Here is a 5,294-nt window from a genome sequence, read left to right on the forward strand (position 1 = left end):
GTCTGGATCTCCCTTGATAACACATATAATATGTTATTGCCTCTTAATTACCCCCTAATTGCAATTAACATGCATGGAACTTAAAATAATGTTCTTTACTTGCTACTTTATAATTCAGAAGAAAAAAGTTCATCGTGTTCTTATTTATGAGGTGTGCCCTAACACCAAGTGACTCGCACGTACGTCTCTCGGCCCGTGCGTCTCGCGCGAGGCCGATCGGGATTTGATGCCTCCCGTCGGCGTCGCCGCAGATCGGCTTCGTCTTCCATCTTCCATGGCCTTAGGGCATGGAGGCGTGGTGGATCTTGGCTCTTGCCGACGGGAGGGCTCCTGCTTCGTTTTTTGGAGGTTTCTCTGTGTGCGTTTAGGGTTTGTGTTCTGCTCAGGAAGACGAGACGGCGGCGGCTTTCTGAAGTTGGAATAAGGTTCTCCCCATCTAGTCCCCGTTTTGGTGGTGCGTCTAGCATCATCGGAGGGCTTGTGGAGATGTGTCTCCGGTGGATCTCACGGGATTCGGTCGATGTTTGTCTTCGGTGGATCCACATGGATCTGGCCTTCGTTAGTCTGTGTTCATGTGTCTTCAGATTGGATCCTTCTGTTCCACGCTTCTCTTCATCGGTGGCGATTGCTGTTCTGGTGCGTTGGTCATTTTGGGCCTTAGCACGATGACTTCCCGACTGTCTACTACAACAAGGTTTGCCCGGCTCCAGTCGGCTCGCTTCAGTGCTTGTAGTCGTCGCTAGGTGGTCTATGAACCTGGATGCAATTTTTACTTCTAGTGTTATTTGTACTGCTTTGAAAGATGATGAATAGATTGGAAGTTTATCACACACAAAAAAATTCAAACAATGAACAGCATGTAAATACTTTGTGTTTTTATCTTCATTTGTTTCACGTTTTTCTTTGGCCGCTAGCTATGTAATGCCTTGTGAGCATTTTTTTTGTTCTATTATAAATCACACCGTAGGGGCTTTCACTACGATATTCCAATCAAAGAACATGAATTGCCATGGACATACAAATTTATTGTGCTTGTTTTTTTTTCAAAAGGAGGTTTTCCTCCGGCCTCTGCATCCGAAAGATGCATGCGGCCATATTATTAAAGCACATTCAGCAAAACACAAAGTCTGATATCCGAAGTACAACCCACAAAGGGAGCAAAGATAAATAAAAGCTAAGAAAACAAATCATAGCCACAACCGGCTGGACGAAAGGACATTAAGGACCTATCCTATTATGCGATCGCCATTCAAACCGGTTGAAGGTAACCCATGCTACCATCTTTCATCAGTTGCACCCAATATCCAAATGCTTCCTGGAGCCCATCGGAGTGAGTAGCAACCACGTACGGATCCATGTCGTAGCTATGAAAATAACATGCAAGAAGTTTAAAATACATAGTCTGTTAAAAATCATATCATTCCTGCAGTTCCATAGCCCAAAGAAGTGTGCATATTCCAATCCGAATACTTGACGCAATATCAGGTTGCACTCCATTTGGCCACGTCCCAAACAACGCGTCTATACTAGCTGAAGGAGTGATGTTAAAGGTTATATGAATGGATCACCAAAGTAACTTCGCGAGAGGGCAATCAATGAATAAGTGTTGGATTGTTTCGTCATGAACACAAAAGCAACATCGTGTGCTACCAACCCATCGTCGCTTTAGTAAATTATCTTTGGTAAGGATCACTTGTTTGTGGACAAACCACATGAAAATTTTGATTCGTAAGGGAACTTTACTTTCCAAATGTGTATCGATCTTGGGATTGGGCCAGAGTTAATTGAAGGAAATATGCCCTAGAGGCAATAGTAAAGTTATTATTTTATATTTCCTTATTCATGATAAATGTTTATTATACATGCTAGAATTGTATTGATCGGAAACCTAAATACATGTGTGAATACATAGACAAACACTGTGTCCCTAGTAAGCCTCTACTTGACTAGCTCGTTGATCATAATGATGTGATGGATAAGACCCATCCATTAGTTGAGCATATTGACCGTTTAGTTTTTTTGCTATTGCTTTCTTCATGTCAAATACATATTCCTTCGACTATGAGATTTTGCAACTCCCGAATACCGGAGGAATGCCTTGTGTGCTATCAAACGTCACAACGGAACTGGGTGATTATAAAGATGCTCTACAGGTATCTCCAAAGGTTTTTGTTGAGTTGGCATAGATCGAGATTAGGATTTGTCACTCTGAGTATTGGAGAGGTATCTCTGGGCCCTCTCGGTAATGCACATCATAAGAAGCCTTACAAGCAAAGTGACTAATGAGTTAGTTGCAGGATGATGTATTACGGAATGAATAAAGAGACTTTCCGGTAACGAGATTGAACTAGGTATAAAGATACCAACGATCGAATCTCGGGCAAGTAACATACCAATAGACAAAGGAAATAACGTATGTTGTCGTAACGGTTCGACTGATAAAGATCTTCGTAGAATATGTAGGAACCAATATGAGCATCCAGGTTCCGCTATTGTTTATTTACCGGAGTGGTGTCCCGGTCATGTCTACATAGTTCTCGAACCCGTAGGGTCCACACGCTTATTATATGAGTTATGTGATTTGGTGACCGAATGTTGTTCGGAGTCCTGGATGAGATCACGGACATGACGAGGAGTCTCAAAATGGTCAAGAGGTAAAGATTTATAGGACAATAGTATTCGGACACCGGAAGTGTTTCGGAGGGTACCGGGTACATATCGGGTCACCGAAAGGGGTTCCGAACACCCCCGGCAAAAGATATGGGCCTTATGGGCCAAGAGGGGAAACACACCAGCCACAAGGGGCTGGCGCGCCCCCCATATGGGCCGGCCAAGAAGGAGAAGGAAAGAGGGGATGGGAAAGGAAAAAGAGGGAATAGGATTCCCCCTTCCTTCCCTCTCCCCCTCTCTTTCCTCCCCCCTCCGACAGATAAGGAAAGGGGGGCGTCGGCCATAGGAAGGCCCCAAGTAGGATTCGACCTACTTGGGTGCCTCCTTGGCTGCCTCCTCTCCCCCACCTATATATATGTGGGGGGCGCCCCTAGCACAGAGAATATCAATTGTTAGCCGTGTGCGGCGCCCCCCCTCCATAGTTTACACCCTCGGTCATAGTTTCGCGGTGCTTAGGCGAAGCCCTGCGAGGATCACTACACCATCACCGTCACCACACCGTCGTGCTGATGGAACTCATCTACAACCTCAACACCTTGCTGGATCAAGAAGGCGAGGGACGTCACCGAGCTGAACGTGTGCAGAACTCGGAGGTGCCGTACGTTCGGTACTCGATCGGTGGAGCTCGAAGAAAGTTCGACTGCATCAATCGCGTTGTCAAACGCTTCCGCTTTCGGTCTACAAGGGTATGTAGACACACTCTCCCCCTCATTGCTATGCATCTCCTAGATAGATCTTGCGTGAGTGTAGGAATTTTCTGAAATTGCATGCTCCATTTCCTAACAATGGCATCCGAGTCAGGTCTATGCGTAGATGATATGCACGAGTAGAACACAAAGTGTTGTGGGCGGTGATCGTCATACTGCTTGCCACCAATGTCTTATTTTGATTCGGCGGTATTGTTGGATGAAGCGGCCTGGACCAACCTTACATGACCACGTTCATGAGACCGGTTCCACCGACAAACATGCAATTAGTTTTGCATAAAGGTGGCTGGCGGGTGTCTGTTTCTCCTACTTTAGTTGAATCGAATTTGACTGCGGCCGGTCCTTGTTGAAGGTTAAAACAACAAACTTGGTAAATCACCGTTGTGGTTTTGATGCGTAGGTAAGAACGGTTCTTGCTAGAAGCCCGTAGCAGCCACGTAAAACTTGCAACAACAAAGTAGAGGATGTCTAACTTGTTTTTGTAGGGCATGTTGTGATGTGATATGGTCAAGACATGATGTGATATACGTTATTGTATGAGATGATCATGTTTTGTAAAAGTTATCGGCAACCGGCATGAGCTTTATGGTTGTCTCTTTATTGTATGAAATGCAAACACCATGTAATTGCTTTAATTTATCACTATGCGTTAGCGATAGTTGTAGAAGCAATAGTTGGCAAGATGACCACGACGCGCAATGATGGAGATCAAGGTGTCGAGCCGGTGACAATGGAGATCATGACGATGCTTTGGAGATGGAGATCAAAAGCACAAGATGATGATGGCCATATCATGTCACATATTTTTGATTGCATGTGATATTTATCTTTTATATGCATCGTATTTTGCTTAGTACGGCGGTAGCATTATAAGATAATCCCTTAACTAAAATTTCAAGGTATAAGTGTTTTCCCTGAGTATGCACCGTTGCGACAGTTCGTCGTGTTGAGACACCACGTGATGATCGGGTGTGATAGTCTCTGGGTTCAAATACAACGGGTGCAAGACAGTTTTGCACATGCGGAATACTCGGGTTAAACTTGAGGAGCCTGGCATGTACATACATGGCCTCGGAACACTGGAGACCGAAAGGTCGAACGTGAATCATATAGTAGATATGATCAACATAGAGATGTTCACCATTGATGACTACTCCATCTCACGTGATGATTAGACTTGGTTTAGTTGATTTGGATCATGTATCATTTAGATGACTTAAGGGATGTCTATCTAAGTGGGAGTTCTTAAGTAATTTGATCAATTAAACTTTAATTTATCATGAACTTAGTCCTGATAGTATTTGCAAATTATGTTGTAGATCAATAGCTCGCGTTGTAGCTCTCCTATGTTTTTGATATGTTCCTAAAGAAAACTAAGTTGAAAGATAATAGTAGCAATGATGCGGACTGGGTCCGTGATCTGAGGATTATCCTCATTGCTGCACAAAAGAATTATGTCCTTGATGCACCGCTAGGTGACAAACTTATTGCAGGAGCAGATGCAGACGTTATGAATGTTTGGCCAGCTCGGTATGATGACTACTTGATAGTTTAGTGCGCCATTCTTTACGGCTTAGAATAGGGCAGCAAAGACGTTTTGAACGCCATGGAACATATGGGATGTTCCAAGAGCTGAAATTAGTATTTCAGGCTCATGCCCGTGTTGAGAGGTATGAGACCTCTGACAAGTACTTTGCCTAAAAGATGGAGGAGAATAGCTCAACCAGTGAGCATGTGCTCAGAATGTCTGGGTACTACAATCACTTGAACCAAGTGGGAGTTAATCTTACAGATAAGATAGCGATTGACAGAGTTCTCTAGTCACTATCACCAAGCTACTAGAACTTCGTGATGAACTATAATATGCAAGGGATGACGAATATGATTCCCGAGCTCTTCACGATGCTGAAATCGGCG

This window comes from Triticum aestivum, chromosome 1D, assembly GCF_018294505.1.
Source record: "Triticum aestivum cultivar Chinese Spring chromosome 1D, IWGSC CS RefSeq v2.1, whole genome shotgun sequence".
In the NCBI taxonomy this organism is placed as follows: domain Eukaryota; kingdom Viridiplantae; phylum Streptophyta; class Magnoliopsida; order Poales; family Poaceae; genus Triticum; species Triticum aestivum.